General features: G+C 46.2%; 1 protein-coding gene across 1 annotated transcript in view; it reads left to right on the forward strand.

Annotated features, from left to right (window-relative positions):
• SAR1B (secretion associated Ras related GTPase 1B) overlaps window positions 1–23640 on the forward strand; it is a 154590-nt gene that overhangs the window by 103817 nt on the left and 27133 nt on the right. The window lies entirely within an intron of this gene.

Genomic DNA, 23640 nt, shown 5'->3' on the forward strand with positions numbered 1-23640 from the left:
GTCGCCCCATCCCGGACCAACTTTTTACTATTGATGCTGCCTATATAGATCTCACATTTTATGAGGGACCACAGGTTCTTTATGGGGTTCAGATCAGGTGAACAAGGGGGCCATGTCATTATTTTTTCTTCTTTGAGACCTTTACTGGCCAGCCATGCTGTGGAGTAGTTGGAGGCATATGATGCAGCATTGTCCTGCATGAAAATTTTGTTTTTCTTGAACGATACCGACTTCTTCCTGTACCACTGCTTGAAGAAGTTGTCTTCCAGAAGCTGGCAGTAGGTCTGGGAGTTGAGCTTCACTCCATCCTCAACCCCAAAAAGTCCCACAAGTTCATTTTTGATGATACCAGCCCATACCAGTACCCCACCTCCACCTTGCTGGCGTCTGAGTCGGAGTGGAGCTCTCTGCCCTTTACTGATGCAGCATCTGGCCCATCAAGAGTCACTCTCAGTTCATCAGTCCATAAAACCTTTGAAAATTCAGTCTTAAGATATTTCTTGGCCCAGTCTTGACATTTTATCTTATGTTTCTTGTTCAAAGGTTATCGTTTTTCAGCCTTCCTTACCTTGGCCATGTCCCTGAGTATTGCACACCTTGTGCTTTTTGTTACTCCAGTAACGTTGCAGCTCTGAAATATGGCAAAACTGGTGGCAAATGGCATCTTGGCAGCTTCACGCTTGATTTTCCTCAATTCATGGGCAATTATTTTGCGCCTTTTTTGCCCAACACGTTTGCGACCCTGTTGGCTATTTGCCATGAAACACATGATTGTTCGGTGATCGCGCTTCAAAAGTTTGGCAATTTCAAGACTGCTGCATCCCTCTGCAAGACATCTCACAATTTTGGACTTTTCAGAGCCCATCAAATCTATCTTCTGACCCATTTTGCCAAAGGAAAGGAAGTTGCCTAATAATTAAGCACACCTTATATAGGGTTTTGATGTCATTAGACAACACCCCTCCTGATTACAGAGATGCACATCACCTGATTTACTTAATTGGTAGTTGGCTCTCAAGCCTGAACAGCTTGGAGTAGGACAACATGTATAAGAAGTATCATGTGATCAAAATACAACTTGCCTAATAATTCTGCACGCAGTGTATATCCTGCACCCCGAACCCCCAACATCCTGCGCCCCGAACCCCCGACATCCAGCGCCCCAACCCCCGACATCTAGCGCCCCCGACATCCTGCGACCAATCAGCGACAGGCGCAGTCCGGGCCGTGAGTTGACTCGCGAGATTTGAACCACGCTTCGCTGTTCGGCCAGCCAGGCACGACCAATTGGCGCGAGATTTGAACCACGGTTTGCTGATTGGTCGTGCCCGGCCGCGACCAATCAGCGATATTGGCGCGGGATCGGCCAGCCGGGGGCGACCAATCAGCGATATTGGCGCGGAATTTAACCCCCACTCACAGCGCGACGTACATACATACATACATACATATTGTAGAATACCCAATGCGTTAGAATCGGGCCACCATCTAGTAGTTCAATAATTAACAAGTAATAGTGACGATCTCATTGCATAAATAGAAGACAACCGGTTAGGTAAATTTACCAGAATAAATGGAATACAATATGGACCACCAAGATCATGCCTTTTGTGTTAGTTTCTTCAAAAAAACTTTGGTCGCTGTTCCTTATCTATTATTTAATTATAGCTTTTCACTTGAAAGGCTTCCACTTGGATTCCAAGTATCCAGGAAGAAGTGAGGCAAAACATCCAGGGTGAGGGGACACACAACTAATATGTATTGGGCCCTGTCTGCTATTTCACCAAGCAACTTATGATTTCTTATATTGGTTTATTTATTTAAAAAAAGGGGTCAAAATTTATGCATTTTACCTCTTTCTGGCTGACTGCTATATACAGATAACCCTCTAGTTTCCTATCTCATCTTCTATGTGCATTCTATATACACACTGTGGGTGTAATATGACATAATGAAAGGCGGCATGAATCATTAGCCAGAAGACAGATAGGTACATATATATATTTGTATTATATTGATATTCAATTTTGTATATATTATATATTTTTACACATCTGTTTTTCATATATGGGAAATATTGGTTGCTGTATGCATTTAAATCCATGCCCCATTTTTTAGCTATAGCTAATAAATTAGTGACTGGGGCCCTCTTTCAGGGAAGATTCTACATCTGGGAAAGAAAAACAAAAAATACATCTAAAGAATAGGAAGAGTAGAACTAAGTAACAGCACGTGGGAAAAACACTTGGGTATACTAATAGATCACAGACTGTACATGAGTCAACAGTGTGATGCAGCACCAAAAAGTCACAGTTCTAGGATATAATAAGAGAAGGATAGAGTCTAGCTCTCGTGAAGTAATTATCCGCCTCTACTACTCCTTTGTCAGGCCTCATCTGGAATACTGTGTCCAGTTCTGAGCACCACATTTTAAAAAAGACATTGAAAAACTGGAACAAGTTCAGAGAAGAGCAACCTGCAAAGTATTTCCTACGATGAACGCTTGTATGATCTGGGAATGTTTATCTTGCAAAAAAGAAGGCTAAGAGGAGACTAAATAGATGTCTACAAACATCTAAAGGGATGTCACTGTGTAAAGGGATCATACTTATTCTCATTTGCACATGAAAACAAGATAATCAATTAAATGAAACTGAAAGGGAGAATATACAGATTAGATATTAGAAAATACTTTTTCACAGTGAGGGTGATCAATGAGTGGAATAGGCTACCATTAATAGGTGGTGAGTTCTCCTTCAATCTAAGTCTTCAAGCAGAGGCTGGACAGACATTTGTCTGGGATGGTTTAGTGAATCCTGCATTGAGCAGGGGGGTTAGACACAATGACCCAGGAGGGTTTTTGATTCTATGATCTCTTTTTAGGACATCCACATGGCATGCTATATTATAGCAATAGCCAGATAGGGGTAGCCATTGTGCTTGATTTTTTTGGACACAAGATCTCTTCCTTATAAAGTACCTCCCATCTTTTGTTCCCAAATGTCACTTTATTCTTCGTAAGGTTTTAGATGTACACTTTGTCCTCCATTAAAGGCATTTCATTTAATTTTATTGTATGTTTTTCAATATGTCTAATAAAGTATTTTGCATTTTTTAATATTATCACTGATCTCTTCGGTTTTTCTGAGTAGAAAGAAAAGAAAAAGTTATTGTATAACAAACCATGTGTAATTACAGTAATATTCTGGTAGAAATAATTCATGTTATGGATAGTGTTGAGCATTCCGATACCGCAAGTATCGGGTATCGGCCGATATTTGCTGTATCGGAATTCCGATACCGAGATCCGATACTTTTGTGGTATCGGGTATCGGTATCGAAACAACATTAATGTGTAAAATACAACATTAATGTGTAAAATAAAGAATTAAAATAAAAAATATTGCTATACTCACCTCTCCGACGCAGCCTGGACCTTACCGCTGTGAACCGGCAGCGTTCTTTGCTTAAAATGCGCGCTTTTCCTTCCTTCCGTGACGTCACGGCTTGTGATTGGTCGCGTGCCGCCCATGTGGCCGCGACGCGACCAATCACAGCAAGCCGTGACGTAATTTTCAGGTCCTTCTAGGCATTCAGTATTTTAAAATTACGTTCCGGCTTTGTGATTGGTCGCGTCGCGGTCACATGGGCGACGCGACCAATCACAAGCCGTGACGTCACGGGAGGCAGGAGACGCGCGCATTTTTAAAATTACGTCACGGCTTGTGATTGGTTGCATGCCGCCCATGTGACCGCGACGCGACCAATCACAGCAAGCCGTGACGTAATTTCAGGTCCTGAATGCAGAAATAGGCATCAGGACCTGAAATTACGTCACGGCTTGCTGTGATTGGTCGCGTCGCGGTCACATGGGCGGCACGCAACCAATCACAAGCCGTGACGTAATTTTAAAAATGCGCGCGTCTCCTGCCTCCCGTGACGTCACGGCTTGTGATTGGTCGCGTCGCCCATGTGACCGGGACGCGACCAATCACAAAGCCGGAACGTAATTTTAAAATACTGAATGCCTAGAAGGACCTGAAAATTACGTCACGGCTTGCTGTGATTGGTCGCGTCGCGGCCACATGGGCGGCACGCAACCAATCAGAAGCCGTGACGTCACGGAAGGAAGGAAAAGCGCGCATTTTAAGCAAAGAAGGCTCCCGGTTCCCTCGGTGAGGTCCAGGCTGCGTCGGAGAGGTGAGTATAGCAATATTTTTTATTTTAATTCTTTATTTTACACATTAATATGTTTCCCAGGGCCTGAAGGAGAGTTTCCTCTCCTTCAGACCCTGGGAACCATCAGGAATACCGTCCGATACATGAGTCCCATTGACTTGTATTGGTATCGGGTATCGGTATCGGATTAGATCCGATACTTTGCCGGTATCGGCCGATACTTTCCGATACCGATACTTTCAAGTATCGGATGGTATCGCTCAACACTAGTTATGGAACAATTTCAATGGTGCCAACACTTTCAGATTTTGATTTCACAGATAATAAAGACAGGATACCTATTGTGCCATCCAAGATGAACTATTGTTCCTCCAGGGTGAGCTGCCTTTCAACAAAATATGTTTAGTAGCCAGGCCGGCTCTGGGTCGGTCCAGATAGCGTTATTGGGGTTTGTATAGATCCAATATTTATGAGACATACATTTTTCAACTTCAGGACTAATTGGGGAGGAATATGCATATTTTTCATAATTGTGACACCTGCCCATAAGCCCCAAATTAATAAAGGCCAGATCACTAACACCAGTCATGTCATGTTTACTATCTATGGAAAGATAAAATCCCAATAGAAATTATGGAGGCGATATCAAATTTCTGCGATTGTCTGGAGGTAAGATATTGTTAATGTTGGGATTTAAAAAAAATCATGAATGGCTGAGAACATCCCACAACCTGGACCATGGGAGGTCAGAAAGGGGGTGTGTGTGGGTGTAACTCAGATGCTCATAAAAGGTCAAGGCGAATTATGATCTGTGTTCAATGCTAAGGAAGATACAGTACATACCGGTGTAGGCTTGTTCCCGTTAACCAGACATTATAAATCGGATTGATTGAGCCATCTCTGTGACCAGCGTAGTAAGTTCTCTGTTAATCCATTTTAATTTATGTAGCTGTATATGTTGTATTATTTTGCCCCCTTTGTAAAATCTTTTGTATATTTTTATAAACACTGCCTGGACCACGTTCAGGATTAAATATAAAATTTAATAGCTCTGTTCCTCTTGTTCTGTAAACTGTACCCCAAAGCCATATGCTACCAGAATCAGGCGTCCAGTCAGGATGTATAAAGATGACTGGTGGTGGGAGCGAGTATTTCTTGGGTTATCGTGGAGTTAGCAGTGACTGTACTGGGGCTATATACACATATTCCATACGTGGAAATTGGAGATGTATATACCATATGCTCACTGTTAGTTTCCCAATAACTAGACTTAAGGTACCTTCACACTAAGCGACGCTGCAGCGATACAGACAACGATGCTGATCGCTGCAGCGTCGCTGTTTGGTCGCTGGAGAGCTGTCACACAGACCGCTCTCCAGCGACCAACGATGCCGAAGTCCCCGGGTAACCAGGGTAAACATCGGGTTGCTAAGCGCAGGGCCGCGCTTAGTAACCCGATGTTTACCCTGGTTACCAGTGTAAAATGTAAAAAAAACAAACACTACATACTCACCTTCGCGTCCCCTGGCGTCCGCTTCCTGCACTGACTGAGTGCCGGCCCTAACAGCAGAGCGGTGATGTCACCGCTGTGCTGTGCTTTCACTTTAGGGCCGGCGCTCAGTCAGTGCAGGAAGCGGACGGCGGGGGACGCGAATGTGAGTATGTACTGTTTGTTTTTTTGCATTTTACACTGGTAACCAGGGTAAACATCGGGTTACTAAGCGTGGCCCTGCGCTTAGTAACCCGATATTTACCCTGGTTACCATTGTAAAACATTGCTGGTATCATTGCTTTTGCTGTCAAACACAACGATACACGGCGATCTGACGACCAAATAAAGTTCTGAACTTTAATCAACGACCAGCGATATCACAGCAGGATCCTGATCGCTGCTGCGTGTCAAACACAACGATATCGCTAGCCAGGACGCTGCAACGTCACGGATCGCTAGCGATATCGTTTAGTGTGAAGGTACCTTTAGTGGAAACAGCCTCAGCCTCCTCTGTTAATCGTTAGTCAATTGCGTAAATTGACTAGGGGCAGCCGAGATCTGTCCGTGACAAAAAGATAACAGCGTGAGTGGTTTAGTTACGACCCCCTGGCTGCGATTGTTGACAATTGGTGGCAAGCAGTGGGATCTGCGTTGTCTCTCCAGTGTTTTCCGTTGACACATGTATTGCTTATTTGAGGTCTAGCCACAGATTTTCAATGATGTTCAGGTCTTTGAACAGTGAGGGCCATTGTAAAACATTCAGTTTGCACCTTGTGTGGTAGTCTATTATGGATTTTGGCATGTGTTTAGGATCATTATCTATTTGTTGAAGCCATCCTCTTTTCAACTTCCGCTTTTTGTTTACAAATGATATGTTTGCATCAAGCATTTGTTGCAATTTCATTGAATCCATTCTTCCCTCTATCCATGAAATGTTCCTTGTGCCATTGACTACAACACAAAGCATAATTGATCCACCTCCATGCTTAATAGTTGGCAAGATGTTCTTTTCCTGAAATTATGTGCCCTTTTTTCTCCACACATACCTATGATCATTGTGGTAAAGAGTTCTAGTTTAACCTCATCGATCCACAGGACTTGTTTAGATATTCTTTTGCATACTTCTGAAGCTGAATTTTAGAATTTTATGGTGAGGACTTATGAGAGGTTTTCTTTTGATGACTTTTCCATGAAGGCCATATTTGTGCAGGTGTCTCTGAACAGTAAAACAATGTACCACAACTCCACAGTTTGGCAAATCTTTCCAAAAGTCCTCTATAAGCAGCTCTCACTGAAATTTTGCTTGGTCTTTCAGAGCTTATCTTGACCTCCACTGTTCCTGCTAACTGCCATTTCTTAATTACATTTCAAACTGAGAAAAGGGCAACTTGAAAAGGATTTGCTATCTTCTTATAGCCCTCTCCTGCTTTGTGGGCCTCCACCATTTTCATTTTCAGAGTGCCAGGTACCTACTTAGAAAAACCCATGGCTGTTTTTTTGGCAAAAGGTTAGAGGAGGCTGAGTTTTTATAGAGCTTGGAAATTTGCATTACCTGGCCTTTCCTAATGATGATAGTGAACAAGCAATAACCCTAACAGGCTAATTAAGGTCTGAAACCTTGGTCAAAGTTATCTGAGCACACAAATCTCCAAGGGTGCCCAAACTTTTGCATCAACCTATTGTCCTTTTTGTAATTTTTAAAATGTAAAAGATGAAAATATATATTTTTTGCCTAAATATGTCATCTTTAAATTTAGGCCTATTACAGATCATTTCATCTTCAACTTGTTTAACTGTTCACAATAACAGTAATTTTGACCAGTGGTGCCCAAACTTTTATAAGCCACGGTATAATGTATAGTGTGTGATAAGCATTATAGGTGTGTCCTCCTGGTTAATGTATCATGGGGAACAAGTATTTTTGGTATAGTAGGCATACGGTGCAGTAAGAAGACAGGAAGTGTAAAGTATAAGATAAGTAATATAAGTGCAGCGCCCCAGAGTCCTGGTCGTTGCAGTACTGTGGCTCCGCCACTATGGGGAGCTACGGTGCGTCCGATGGCACTGAAGGAGTTCATCTGAACAGGTATCACAGACACCAATACATTTCACAGCAGGGCCTCCGGGGGGAGCTAAGGGTGCTATTCATTAGGCCACTCCCCACCATAGTGGGTAAACCGGGGGTCAGGCAGGAAGTTAGATCAGAAAGCTGACTGGATTGGACGAAGCAACACCTAGTGGCAGAGGGTGTTGTGGAGGAAGAGACAGTAGGGTCTCTGTCAGGGGTGGGATCCTGACAGAGGCTTGGCATTGGAAAGAACGTAACGGGTCCGCGCCAGCTCCGGGAAGCGGCGGGGCCCAAGAAAGGACTAGAAGCGAGATAGATTGTGCTGAGTGAGAAACGAGATCAAGCAATAGGAGAATTCCAGTAGGGGTCGTGCTGTAAGACCGGAGCAACACCCTACTGAGGCGCACTACCGGTGGCCGGAACGCCGAGGGAGTATTATAACATTCAGCTTCAAGCAATACTCTAAACAGCGGCAGGACAGTCAGTCTAAGGCGGGCTGTCTAACACATATCACCTATGAAGTCTTGGGAGGCAATTGCGGGAGAGGGGCGTCTCTAGGGTCCCGGAAGAACTCCAGGCCTACCCGACAAACGGGTGCCGTTCTAACTGTAACATCAGGAAGGGACGGACGATTAGAAGAACATCATTTAATCGAGTTGTGAGGGAACTTAAGAAACAGACACAACAGTTGTGGGGTACTTTCCGTAAGCACAGCAGGGAAGGACTACAACACATAGCGCTAAGAAGGAAGGCACCGATTTCCACCTGTGAAGTGAACTCTGGAGGTGCCATTGGACCGGCCGGACTTGCGCAGCCTGGTGAACCGTATTCTGGACTGAGGACTCAGAGATCTCCAGTAAAGAGGTAAAGAGACTGCAACCTGGTGTCCTCGTTATTTACCGCGACCTGCACCCCACAACTGCACCACCAATATCTACACCTATCATTCACTGTGCGCCCCACGGCAGGGTCACGGACCGGGGTCTAGCCGCCGTGACAACCCCCAGAAGCAGAGACTCATAGGCCCGGTACCGGGTACCCCTCGGCCCTGCGACAGTGGGGGCGCTTCAAACTTGGCGTCACGAACAGGATCTACTTAAGCCTGAAGAATCAGGTCATGTGTGCCTTGGAACTGTGATTTGTTGTGCTTAGACTGTACTTTATTGCAAAGACTGTGCTGCGCCATTTACCGCCAAAAGTTCCCGCCAAAATCCGCCGCCATTGCAGCGCTGAGGAGAGCGCAGGAAGGGAAGAGGGGCGTGAAGTGGGAGTAGGCGAGCTGGGGAGCGCGAACAGCAATGGCCGCCCAGTCTAAGTATTTCTTGATCCTGAGGACGTGCCCGTCAACAGCCGAGGTCCGCCTCCTGATTCTGGTTGGAGGGTGGAGACCATGGGGACGGGGCCGCCCATGGAAGAGACCGAGGGAAGAAGATGCTGGAGAAGAGACCAAGATGGCCACGCCAGAAGCCCTACATGAGAAGGATCGGGCGCGGAGAGAGGTTGGACAGCCCAATGTAGTTCAGGGTACGCCGTCGCTGAGGGGACTGACCCTGGCAGGGCCAACGATGGGCCGACCTCCCCGGCCGCCGTCAGAAGAGAGCATGGCCGCGGCCGAAGCCCGGCAGATTGCCGCCCGCCTGGAGGCCGACGCCCGCGAGATCGCTAGGCTGGGCCAGCCCACGGAGATCTGTTTGGCTCCAGTGTCTCCTGCTTCTCCCAACCCGGCCGCGGCTGAAAGTGCGATGCAGACGTCAGGCCTGAAGATCATGCCTGAGGCCGAACATCTGCGACGCTTGATGGCTGCATGGCGAACCCGACCCCAGCCGGCCGTGCAGGTTGACCTGACCACCAACGCGGAGGTTCCCTCATCCCACTGGGGGGTAGTGATCTCCTTCAACCCCCAATACGGACGCGGGGTTATCCAGGAAATCGGGGAGCCGCTACAAATCCACGTGGATCGGGAAGAGGTGGAGCCCTGCAGCGGAAGATTTCCCCGCGATCTGGAACCCGGTGATGCGGTGACTTACACCCGATGGAGGAGGGCTACGGGAGAGGCTGGCTGGATGGCGCGAGGCGTGCAGTGATGCATTGCTCTCCAGGCTGCTGCCGGAAAACCGGAAGAGGATGCTCCCGTGGGGAAAGCAGCAGAGCCCGGCCCCGCGGAACCTCGAGAAGCCCGGCCTCGCCGTGCCCCGGAGGGACGTGTGCGCCTGCCAGCGAGAAGGGCCTCCCGGCGAGGGATCTTAGCGTTGCTGGGACCAGAACCGCGTCCTGGCTCACCAGTGCGAGCTGTGGGCCTGGTGAGACCGGATAGGAGACCACCACAGTAAGATTTTACTGTACTTCTTTTACTTGTAAATAATTACTGTTTTATTGCTTTTATGATTGCTAACACCCGTTAAGGGTAAACTCTTAAGGGGATCCTTCTATGGACCTGGGATCCCTATTGTTTGTTTTTGTTTCCAAAAGTTTTGCACAAGTTTTAAAAACTGCTGAATCATGAACAGTGCATGATCCGAACTCTTTTGTATATAGTTTGCACCTTATTAAAGGCGCTCCCTACTGGTTTTACTTAAACAAGGACTCTTTGCGAAGATACCGCACTGGAACCTTTGATGAGTATGGACTGGTAGCTTGAGAAGATGTGCTACCTCACAGAGATTTGGTCCCCTCTTAAAGGGGATGTTCATTTGTTGCACGTAAATGGTGATATTGCTTTAAGACCGGTAGCAATAATGTCAATGGAAGAAAATGATGATAATATTTACATGTAAAAGTTATATGTATGCCATTAGTTAATTGTAAAGGAATGCTGATAATGTTCTCTGAAAGAAAAAAAGTAAAAGGGAGTAATGAGAAAGTTTAATGTTGTGAAAAGAAGATAGTTGATAATGTTGATAAGAAAAGGGGGGGGATAGAAGGTAAACCCTGCGTTCCCCATCGAAAGTTAGTAATGTGTTATTAAGGACAGAAAGTGAACCCGTAAGGGTTAGTGGGTGAGTCCTTATAGGAGCCAAGTAGAGCCGGCTCAGTGTTCTCAAACTGAAAGAAAAGTTATGTTCTATACTGTGTATAGTAGTTGAAAAGGCAGTAGGCCCTGGCTGAACGGGGCGGTCCTGTAACAGAAAGGAGAGGCAGTAGGTCTGGTGCCGATAGGACAGGCGGTCCTGCAGATTCAAAGTAGGCGAATGAAAAAGTTAAATTGCCTTATAATGTGATTATAGGAAGGTCTTTAGTGGATTAAGAGTGTATGTCCTTAAAGGCAAAGTTAAATTATTGTTCAACAATTTGTTTGCACTTAGTAGAATACCCGGTTGGGTAAGATAAGTTAATTATAGCATGTTGCTATGATATTTTACCATGTTTGTAACGTTCAAGTGTCCTTACCTCCCATAAAGGGAAGCCTGTTCAATTATACTTATTGTTATTGCACTCAACAAAACTGTATGTCTTTTTGCTAACTTGTATTGTTGTTTTCTTCCCAGTCCCGGAGTACTGTGTTTAACCAGGGGGGAGTGCAGCGCCCCAGAGTCCTGGTCGTTGCAGTACTGTGGCTCCGCCACTATGGGGAGCTACGGTGCGTCCGATGGCACTGAAGGAGTTCATCTGAACAGGTATCACAGACACCAATACATTTCACAGCAGGGCCTCCGGGGGGAGCTAAGGGTGCTATTCATTAGGCCACTCCCCACCATAGTGGGTAAACCGGGGGTCAGGCAGGAAGTTAGATCAGAAAGCTGACTGGATTGGACGAAGCAACACCTAGTGGCAGAGGGTGTTGTGGAGGAAGAGACAGTAGGGTCTCTGTCAGGGGTGGGATCCTGACAGAGGCTTGGCATTGGAAAGAACGTAACGGGTCCGCGCCAGCTCCGGGAAGCGGCGGGGCCCAAGAAAGGACTAGAAGCGAGATAGATTGTGCTGAGTGAGAAACGAGATCAAGCAATAGGAGAATTCCAGTAGGGGTCGTGCTGTAAGACCGGAGCAACACTGTTGTGAATTTACTTTTTGGCTCCCTCTAGTGGCTACTAGGGATTTGACTCTGGGTATGTCTGTCATTCCTTTTATGCTCACCTGGGTCGTTAGGTCAGGGGTGTTGCTATATAAGCTCCCTGGACCTTCAGTTCAATGCCTGGCAACGTTGATATCAGAGCTAATCTGTAGTGCTCTTGTCCACTGATCCTGGTTCCTGCTTCATTAAGCTAAGTCTGTTTTTTTTGCTTTTTGCAATTTGTTTTTGTTTGCTATTTTTGTCCAGCTTGTATATAATCTTTATCCTGACCTTGCTGGAAGCTCTAGGGCGGCTGGTGTTCTCCCCCCGGGCCGTTAGACGGTTCGGGGGTTCTTGAATCTCCAGCGTGGATTTTTTGATAGGGTTTTTGTTGACCATATAAGTTATCTTACTATATTCTGCTATTAGTAAGTGGGCCTCTCTGTGCTAAACCTAGTTCATCTCTGTGTTTGTCATTTCCTCTTACCTCACCGTTATTATTTGTGGGGGGCTCGTATCCTACCTTTGGGGTCCTTTCTCTGGAGGCAAGAGAGGTCTTTGTTTTCCTCTTCTAGGGGTAGTTAGCTCTCCGGCTGGCGCGAGACATCTAGCGACCAACGTAGGCATGTTCCCCGGCTACTTCTAGGGTTGGCGTTAGGAGTAGATATATGGTCAACCCAGTTACCACTGCCCTATGAGCTGGATTTTTGTACTTCGCAGACTTGCTGATATCTCTGAGACCCTCGCCATTGGGGTCATAACAGTTTGCCAGGCCAGTATTAAATGTTAAATGCATTGCAGAAGTGGGATTATAAGAAAGAAAGCTCTGAGTTTTTTTTTCTCTCTCTCATTTTTTTTTCTTTTCCCCTTTACCTCTGAGTGGCTTGTGATTGCTGCAGACATGAATGTCCAGACCTTGATTACAAGTGTGGACCAGCTTGCTGCTCGTGTGCAGGGCATACAAGATTATGTTACCAGAAATCCTATGTTAGAACCTAAGATACCGATTCCTGAACTGTTTTCCGGAGATCGATTTAAGTTTAGAAATTTCAGGAATAATTGTAAATTGTTTTTGTCCCTGAGACCCTGTTCCTCTGGAGACTCCGCTCAGCAAGTGAAAATTGTTATTTCTTTTTTACGGGGCGACCCCCAGGATTGGGCTTTCTCGCTGGCGCCAGGAGACCCGGCATTGGCTGATATTGATGCGTTTTTTCTGGCGCTCGGTTTGCTTTATGAGGAGCCCAATCTTGAGATTCAGGCAGAAAAAGCCTTGCTGGCTATGTCTCAGGGCCAGGACGAGGCTGAGGTGTATTGCCAAAAATTTCGGAAATGGTCCGTGCTGACCCAGTGGAACGAGTGTGCATTGGCTGCAAATTTTAGAAATGGCCTTTCTGAAGCCATTAAGAATGTGATGGTGGGTTTTCCCATTCCCACAGGTCTGAATGATTCCATGGCCCTGGCAATTCAAATTGACCGGCGGTTGCGGGAGCGCAAAACCGCAAATTCCCTCATGGTGTTATCTGAACAGGCACCTGATTTAATGCAATGTGATAGAATCCTGACTAGAAATGAGCGGAAAATTCATAGACGCCAGAATGGCTTGTGTTACTACTGTGGTGATTCTGCACATGTTATCTCAGCATGCTCTAAGCGTCTTACTAAGGTTGTTAGTCCTGTCGCTATTGGTAATTTGCAACCTAAGTTCATTCTATCTGTAACTTTGATTTGCTCACTGTCATCGTATCCTGTCATGGCGTTTGTAGATTCAGGTGCTGCCCTGAGTCTTATGGATCTGTCATTTGCCAAGCGCTGCGGTTTTGTTCTTGAGCCATTAGAAAATCCTATCCCTCTTAGGGGTATTGACGCTACGCCATTGGCAGAAAATAAACCGCAGTTTTGGACACAGGTTACCATGTGCATGACTCCTGAACATCGGGAGGTGATACGTTTTCTTGTTCTGCATAAAATGCATGATTTGGTTGTTTTGGGGTTGCCATGGTTACAGACCCATAATCCAGTCTTGGACTGGAAGGCAATGTCAGTGTCAAGTTGGGGCTGTCATGGAATTCATGGAGATTCCCTGCCCGTGTCTATTGCTACTTCTACGCCTTCGGAAGTTCCGGCATATTTGTCTGATTATCAGGATGTCTTCAGCGAGTCTAGGTCAAGTGCATTGCCTCCTCATAGGGAATGTGACTGTGCAATAGATTTGATTCCAGGCAGTAAGTTTCCTAAGGGAAGACTGTTTAATCTGTCGGTACCTGAACATACCGCGATGCGTTCATATATCAAGGAGTCTCTGGAGAAGGGGCATATCCGTCCTTCTTCTTCCCCTCTTGGTGCGGGATTCTTTTTTGTGGCTAAAAAAGACGGATCTTTGAGGCCTTGTATTGACTATCGGCTTTTAAATAAGATCACTGTCAAATTTCAGTATCCTTTGCCGTTGTTGTCAGACTTGTTTGCCCGGATTAAAGGTGCCAAGTGGTTCACCAAGATAGACCTTCGCGGTGCGTACAACCTTGTGCGCATTAAGCAAGGAGATGAATGGAAAACCGCATTCAATACGCCCGAAGGTCATTTTGAGTACTTGGTGATGCCATTTGGGCTCTCTAATGCACCTTCAGTTTTTCAGTCCTTTATGCATGACATTTTCCGGAAGTATCTGGATAAATTTTTGATCGTTTATCTGGATGATATTCTGGTTTTTTCTGATGATTGGGACTCGCATGTGGAGCAGGTCAGGATGGTTTTCAAGATTTTGCGTGAAAATTCTTTGTTTGTTAAAGGCTCAAAGTGTCTCTTTGGTGTACAGAAGGTTCCCTTTTTAGGGTTCATTTTTTCCCCTTCTGCTGTGGAGATGGACCCAGTCAAGGTTCGAGCTATTCATGATTGGACTCAACCCTCGTCAGTTAAGAGTCTTCAGAAGTTCTTGGGTTTTGCTAACTTCTACCGTCGTTTTATCGCTAATTTTTCTAGCGTTGTTAAACCGTTGACGGATATGACCAAGAAAGGCTCTGATGTGGCTAACTGGGCTCCTGCTGCCGTGGAGGCTTTCCAGGAGTTGAAGCGTCGGTTTACTTCAGCGCCTGTTTTGTGCCAGCCTGATGTCTCACTTCCCTTTCAGGTTGAAGTGGATGCTTCGGAGATTGGGGCAGGGGCCGTTTTGTCGCAGAGAAGCCCTGGTTGTGCTACTATGAGACCTTGTGCCTTTTTCTCTAGGAAGTTTTCGCCGGCTGAGCGAAATTATGATGTGGGCAATCGGGAGTTGTTGGCCATGAAGTGGGCATTTGAGGAGTGGCGTCATTGGCTCGAGGGTGCTAAGCATCGTGTGGTGGTCTTGACTGATCACAAAAATCTGATGTACCTCGAGTCTGCTAAACGCCTGAATCCTAGACAGGCCCGCTGGTCATTGTTTTTCTCCCGTTTTGACTTTGTGGTTTCATATTTACCAGGTTCTAAGAATGTGAAGGCCGATGCTCTGTCTAGGAGCTTTGTGCCTGATGCTCCTGGAGTCGCTGAACCTGTGGGTATTCTTAAGGAAGGAGTTATCCTGTCAGCTATTTCTCCAGATCTGCGACGTGTGTTGCAGAGATTTCAGGCTGGTAGGCCTGACTCTTGTCCACCTGACAGATTGTTTGTGCCTGCTAAATGGACCAGCAGAGTCATTTCCGAGGTTCATTCCTCTGTGTTGGCAGGGCACCCGGGTATTTTTGGCACTAGAGATCTGGTGGCCAGGTCCTTTTGGTGGCCTTCCTTGTCAAGAGATGTGCGGTTATTTGTGCAGTCCTGTGGTACTTGTGCTCGAGCTAAGCCTTGCTGTTCTCGTGCCAGCGGGTTGCTCTTGCCCTTGCCTGTCCCAAAGAGACCTTGGACACACATCTCTATGGATTTCATTTCGGATCTTCCGGTGTCTCAGGGCATGTCTGTCATCTGGGTGATATGTGATCGTTTCTCCAAGATGGTCCATCTGGTTCCTTTGCCCAAACTGCCTTCCTCTTCTGATCTGGTTCCTGTGTTCTTCCAGAACGTGGTTCGTTTGCACGGCATTCCTGAGAATATTGTGTCGGACAGAGGATCCCAGTTTGTTTCCAGGTTCTGGCGATCCTTTTGTGGTAGGATGGGCATAGATTTGTCGTTTTCGTCCGCTTTTCATCCACAGACTAACGGTCAAACGGAACGAACTAATCAGACTCTGGAGGCGTATTTGAGGTGTTTTGTCTCTTCTGATCAGGATGATTGGGTGACCCTCTTGCCGTTGGCTGAATTTGCCCTTAATAATCGGGCTAGTTCTGCCACCTTGGTTTCGCCATTTTTCTGCAACTCTGGTTTCCACCCTCGTTTTTCCTCGGGACATGTGGAGCCTTCTGACTGTCCTGGGGTGGATTCTGTGGTGGATAGGTTGCAGCGGATCTGGAATCATGTGGTTGACAACTTGAAGTTGTCACAGGAGAAGGCTCAGCGTTTTGCCAACCGCCGCCGCGGTGTGGGTCCCCGACTTCGCGTTGGGGATTTGGTATGGCTGTCTTCTCGATTTGTTCCTATGAAGGTCTCCTCTCCCAAATTTAAGCCTCGATTTATTGGTCCTTACAAGATATTGGAGATCCTTAATCCTGTATCTTTTCGCCTGGATCTTCCGGTGTCGTTTGCCATTCACAACATATTTCATAGGTCCTTGTTGCGGCGGTACGTTGTGCCTGTGGTTCCTTCTGCTGAGCCTCCTGCTCCGGTGTTGGTTGAGGGCGAGTTGGAGTACGTGGTGGAGAAGATCTTGGACTCTTGTCTCTCCAGGCGGAGGCTTCAGTACCTGGTCAAGTGGAAGGGCTATGGTCAGGAGGATAATTCCTGGGTGGTCGCCTCTGATGTGCATGCGGCCGGTTTAGTTCGTGCCTTTCACGCCGCGCATCCTGACCGCCCTGGTGGTCTTGGTGAGGGTTCGGTGACCCCTCACTAAGGGGGGGGTACTGTTGTGAATTTACTTTTTGGCTCCCTCTAGTGGCTACTAGGGATTTGACTCTGGGTATGTCTGTCATTCCTTTTATGCTCACCTGGGTCGTTAGGTCAGGGGTGTTGCTATATAAGCTCCCTGGACCTTCAGTTCAATGCCTGGCAACGTTGATATCAGAGCTAATCTGTAGTGCTCTTGTCCACTGATCCTGGTTCCTGCTTCATTAAGCTAAGTCTGTTTTTTTTGCTTTTTGCAATTTGTTTTTGTTTGCTATTTTTGTCCAGCTTGTATATAATCTTTATCCTGACCTTGCTGGAAGCTCTAGGGCGGCTGGTGTTCTCCCCCCGGGCCGTTAGACGGTTCGGGGGTTCTTGAATCTCCAGCGTGGATTTTTTGATAGGGTTTTTGTTGACCATATAAGTTATCTTACTATATTCTGCTATTAGTAAGTGGGCCTCTCTGTGCTAAACCTAGTTCATCTCTGTGTTTGTCATTTCCTCTTACCTCACCGTTATTATTTGTGGGGGGCTCGTATCCTACTTTTGGGGTCCTTTCTCTGGAGGCAAGAGAGGTCTTTGTTTTCCTCTTCTAGGGGTAGTTAGCTCTCCGGCTGGCGCGAGACATCTAGCGACCAACGTAGGCATGTTCCCCGGCTACTTCTAGGGTTGGCGTTAGGAGTAGATATATGGTCAACCCAGTTACCACTGCCCTATGAGCTGGATTTTTGTACTTCGCAGACTTGCTGATATCTCTGAGACCCTCGCCATTGGGGTCATAACACAACACCCTACTGAGGCGCACTACCGGTGGCCGGAACGCCGAGGGAGTATTATAAAATTCAGCTTCAAGCAATACTCTAAACAGCGGCAGGACAGTCAGTCTAAGGCGGGCTGTCTAACACATATCACCTATGAAGTCTTGGGAGGCAATTGCGGGAGAGGGGAGTCTCTAGGGTCCCGGAAGAACTCCAGGCCTACCCGACAAACGGGTGCCGTTCTAACTGTAACATCAGGAAGGGACGGACGATTAGAAGAACATCATTTAATCGAGTTGTGAGGGAACTTAAGAAACAGACACAACAGTTGTGGGGTACTTTCCGTAAGCACAGCAGGGAAGGACTACAACACATAGCGCTAAGAAGGAAGGCACCGATTTCCACCTGTGAAGTGAACTCTGGAGGTGCCATTGGACCGGCCGGACTTGCGCAGCCTGGTGAACCGTATTCTGGACTGAGGACTCAGAGATCTCCAGTAAAGAGGTAAAGAGACTGCAACCTGGTGTCCTCGTTATTTACCGCGACCTGCACCCCACAACTGCACCACCAATATCTACACCTATCATTCACTGTGCGCCCCACAGCAGGGTCACGGACCGGGGTCTAGCCGCCGTGACAACCCCCAGAAGCAGAGACTCGTAGGCCCGGTACCGGGTACCCCTCGGCCCTGCGACAGTGGGGGCGCTTCATAATACATAGGTTAGATTTTAGGACATACGGTAGAAACCGTAAGATACAATAGATTTTGGTAAGCAGTATAAATGTAATATGTTTAGTGCATGCAAATGCAATGCATAGTGTTGATAAAAGTATATCTTCCCAGTTACATATAGTAGGGAATGGCCCTTAGTGGGAGTAAAAATGAGCTGGTTGCGGATAGATAGAAAGATAGATAGATATACAGATAGGGAAATACAGTAGTAAAGTTCAAGTTACAGTAAGCAAGTATCTATTTTTTTAGGCAGTGGGAGGCCTTACTGGGATCCCTTGTGGACATTCCTGCAATGCTCAGAGCTCAAGGCTCAATATAGGCACTACGAAAAATACCTTATCCTCTGATGTACACAAGACAGTGGACATAGAATCATGAGAAGGGGAGGTAACTGGTCCCGGTTGCACTGCAGACCTGGACAGGGAATCCCTGGGGCTGACAGAGCTATTATGCGCAGTGATGGTCCAGGAAGAATGGACAGTAATGCTGGAAATGTACTGTATTAAGGAAACAAGGAATAAGAAGTGTTTTGCCCGATTCTGCATGTTACAATTTGATCTAAGCTATGTGTGGCGTCTTCTGAAGAAGGAGGCCGGGAGGCAGCGGAGGCCTGCGACCTACAAGTGAGTGTGATGCACCCCACACCTGACCCCACATAGGGATTGGGACACAATTTTCCTGTAAAGTACCAGGGCGTGATGGGCAGCAGCTCATTCACAGCTACCGTTCTCAACAGAGCCGTACTGGCCATCTGGCAATTCTGGCAAATGCCAGAAGGTCCTGTCTGGTCATGGGCTGCCTTGTCTGCTATTTTGTTATTAGAATCTGCATCTCCAAGATGCCCATATTTTTAACAGTTGTGACAAAGCGCAAAGTCGCTGACTCAGTCACTTACCCCAGCGTACCTTCTGTCTGCGAATTGCTGGAGGCCACACCAACAGTGGATGTCGGTGGTGAAATTATGTCACTGCATTGCACCGCCAGCATCCACTGTGATAATGGATAGAAGAGGAGTCAGATGCTGCGGAGAATGAAGTGTCTGGATTAGGCGAGTAAAGGATTTTTTTATTTTTGGAGTGTTGTGGGGGACTATCACACTATATTGAGCATTGTGGGTTGGACCATCATATCCTATAAGAGCCTGTGGGGTGAGCCACCATACTATCTAGTGTACTGTTGTGGGACCATCATACTACATAGGGGGCTGTTGGGAGGGCCATCATACTATATGGGGGACTGTGAGGTGGACAATCATACTATATAGGGGGCTATGAGGTGAACCATCATACTATATTGGGGTTGTTGGCGGTACCATCATACTACAGGAGTGTGAGGTGTACCAACATAATATATAAGGAGCTGTGGGTGTATCATCATGCTATATGGCGAGGTGTTGGGGAACCATCATATTATATAGGGGGCTGTTGAAGGGACCATCATACTTTATACAATGGAGGCTGTGATGTGGACCATCAAACAATATAGGGGGCTAGGAGGTGAACATCATACTATATGGGTAGTTGTTGGGACCATCATATTATATAGGGGGCTGTTGGAGAGACCATCATATTATATGGGGGGCTGTGAGGTGGACCATTATACTTTATAGGGGGCTGTGATGTGGACCATCATACTATAAAGGGGACTGTGGAGGGACCATCATACAGTATTGAGGCTATGGGGGATCTTCATAGTGCATGGAGGATCAAACATACTGTGTGGGGTGTCTGTGGAGGGACCATCTTACTGTGTAGGGTGGTTGTGGTGGACATCATACTGTGTGGGGTGGCTGTGGTGGACATTATACTGTCTGGAGGTCTATGGGGAACATTATACTATGTGGGGGCTGTAGTGACCATGACACTGTATGGGGGGGCTTTGGTGGACATCACACTTTTTATAGGGGCCTGTGGTGGATATCATATTGCAGAGGGGGATCTGTAGTGCCTCTCATACTGTATATTGGGGTCTGTTGTGGATATCCTACTGTATGGGAGGCTGTGGTGGCAATCTTATTGTGTGGGGTGCTATGAGGCATCGTACTTTGTGTAAGGTTTGTGAAGCAATCATAGTTTATGGGGGCATAATACTCTACGGGGGTCATGAGAGGGTTATCATAGAGAGTGAGACCACTTAGGTACTTCAGTAGGGGCAAAATAACTGTTGAAGTGCTGAAATACATTTCCTTCTCCGTTTCTTAAAATGTTGGGCGATATGCTCTTCTTTGACTGTGATGCGATAAGACTTTTTCTATGAAGCGCCTATTATTTCTATGTATGCCCCTGTAAGTATGTGATTTGCATACATTCAGTCACATGCTGACTAGACGTGCACAGCCTCGCTTAATGCAAGTGAAATTAGCAAAACCAAGTTCAATTAGTTGGATTGTGGCTGGTGGTGTGATAATTAGTGTTGAGTGATACCTTCCGATATCGGGAAATATCGGATCGGATTGGATCGGACCAATATCCCAAAAATATCGGATATCGCCGATTCCGATACCGGAAACCAATGCAAGTCAATGGGACACAAATATCGGAATGAAAATAAACCCTTTCTTTCCTTGTAGGTTAATTGTACATGAAGGAAAACAACTAAGAATAATGTAAGACAAGATTAATATCCACAGGTGGGTTGGCCAGAAATACATCACCTTCATAGACCTCCCTGCACTCCTTCCACAAGTCCTGATCGTGGATAACTCTGATGAAATTGGCATCAGATAGAATGGTCTTGGATGGGTCTCCAGGTGCGGAATCCGCAGCATGGATTCGGGATAAAGCATCAGCCTTCCCATTACGAGAACCTGGACGGTACGAGATAACAAAGTTAAATTGATTTAAAAATAAGTTCCAACGAGCCTGACGAGGAGAAAGACATCTAGCGGATCTAAGGAACTCTAGATTGCGATGGTCAGTTAGCACTATGATCTGTTGTGCAGCTCCTTGCAGATGATGCCTCCATTCTTTGAAAGCCGCAATAATAGCCAGCAATTCCTTGTCTCCCACGTCGTAATTCTTCTCTGCTGAGGTTAGTCTACAGGAAAAGAAAGCACAAGGATGTAGCAGACCCTTCTCTCCAGTTCTTTGGGAGAGAATAGCCCCCAAAGCATTATCAGAAGCGTCCACCTCCACAATGAAAGGAAGTGTTGGATCTGGGTGTATCAACAGCGGTGCTGATGTGAAACAGATCTGAAGCCGATCAAAAGCTTCTTGAGCCTGTGATGACCACTTAAAGGGCTTTTCCTTCTTTGTCAAGGAAGTAATGGGACGGACAATATCAGAAAAATTTCAAATGAAGCGTCTGTAGAAATTTGCAAAACCAATAAAACGTTGGACCTCCTTAACGTTCTTGGGAACCGGCCAGTCAAGGATAGCCTGAATCTTACCAGATTCCATGTTCAGCCCCTGGGGAGAGATGATATAACCTAAGAACTGTATCTCAGAACGATGGAACTCGCATTTCTCCGGCTTAATATACAGATGGTTCTCTTTCAGACGTCTTAAAACAGTTTTGACATGTTCTTCATGTTCCTGTAGAGAGTCAGAAAAGATTAGTATATCGTCCAAATAGATCACAACAAACTGGTCCAACAAATCTCTGAAAATGTCATTAGCAAGGTGTTGAAATGTTGCAGGGGCGTTACAAAGCCCGAAGGGCATCACAAGAGATTCAAAGTGTCCATACCGGCATCTGAATGCTGTCTTCCACTCATCCCCTGGATATGCACCAAATTATAAACCCCACGAAGATCCAGTTTAGAGAACACCTTAGCATGGCGGACTCTTTCCAGTAATTCGGGAATCAGAGGCAAAGGGTAACGGTTTCGTACGGTTACCTTATTGAGTTCTCGATAGTCAACACAGGGTCTCAGGGTCCCATCCTTCTTCTTTACAAAAAAGGAAACAGAAATCCCACATACATCGTATGAGTACAAACGAGGTCTGGTGGACAAAGCACGCCCAAATAGGACCCCCAACTCACCAAATCAGCTCTAATAGATCATAAGCACAAGGAGGAAGACACAGAGCAATGATTTATTCAAACAAACTTTAATTCTTTAAATAGTAAATATATATATACATTACAAATATTAGTAATAAATGGCCAAAACACAGGATGAATGCCCGAAAACGCTGATATACACCCCCATAACCCACACTCCCCAGATGTAATGCCGGTATAAGGGCAAGTTAGTAAATCACTGTATTAACCCCCTAAACTAGGGGTGTAAAAAGCAGGGAAAACACAATAGGTGCATAATAGCACCCATAAAACCAGGCTAAACCGCCCAAGTGGGGACCCAGTGATAAAACCCATTAATACACAGGTGGAAAAAGTGCTGACACTTACCAAAAGCAAAGACTGGGTGGGGAGACTGGCGGGGAAAAAGCCCCAAAGTTTGTCCGAACACTTGTTGATTGTGGTCAAATCTTCCAAACTTCTTTTGCAGACCTTCCACATCTTTCTGCAGTGATCTAATTATGGAAAACACCTGCTCTAATTTGCTTTCTGCAGTCATTGTTCCAGCAGTCTCCTTTTTTTTTTAGGCTAGAGTATCCTGTAATAATTATAGGGGATAACTCAGGAGACTCTTTGCATGGAACAAGACATCTACAGGATACAGTTTTATAAGTGGTAAAGTCTATATTATCACACGGTGATTCAAACAGGTGCAGAGAGAAACTCAAGTCCACAACACTTGGTGCAAATAATAAATGCTGCTTAGCAGTCTAAACTTCAGAGGAAAATGCAATCAAGCAGAAAGTCTATGAAGCACAGTTATTCTTAAAGATACTTGACACGAATAAATCCTTGTCTTAGTCCAGGCACAGATAGATATGCTTATTAGGCAGTTCAAATCATATCTTAGCTCAACCAGGGAGGCCTGGTTAATAGTCTCAGGTTATTGCAAAGCAGAAACAGCTTACATGTCCAGCAAATGCAGATGGAAGTAAACACGAACAGCAGATGAAGGAGGATTACTGGAAACTTGTGTATGCAGCAGGAACTCAGAGCTGAGTAGCAGGATCACCACACAGGTTCACAGGAGCAGGTGTATAGCCAGGGAGTAATCAGAGGTCAGGAGCTGGATGCAAGGCAGAATACACTAGCACAGACTGAAGGCTGGGGTGGAGTTTTATAGCAGGAAGACACAGTGCACATGAGACCAAAGACACCATCTTGGAAAAGGGCAGTAATGCACAAAAGGTAAAAAATGTTCAGAGTCCTGACAAGAGCCCTCTTCCGCTCCTGCTCTCCTTTCCTCAATGCTCCACTGCATGCAACCTTTCAGGTTCTCCTCTTTCCCAGGAGCCACAGCTCAATCCTGGCTGCCAGCACTGCTGTCTGCTCTGTGTCTCTCCTAGACGTCTGCTCTCCTTGGTCTCCCTGGACCAACTGTCTTCCTCCACTCTCTCCCTCCAACTGGCTACCTCCTCCAGACCATGATTTTTCAAGCTGGGGAAGCTCCCCTGAATC

This window comes from Ranitomeya variabilis, chromosome 5, assembly GCF_051348905.1.
Source record: "Ranitomeya variabilis isolate aRanVar5 chromosome 5, aRanVar5.hap1, whole genome shotgun sequence".
NCBI classification, from domain to species: domain Eukaryota; kingdom Metazoa; phylum Chordata; class Amphibia; order Anura; family Dendrobatidae; genus Ranitomeya; species Ranitomeya variabilis.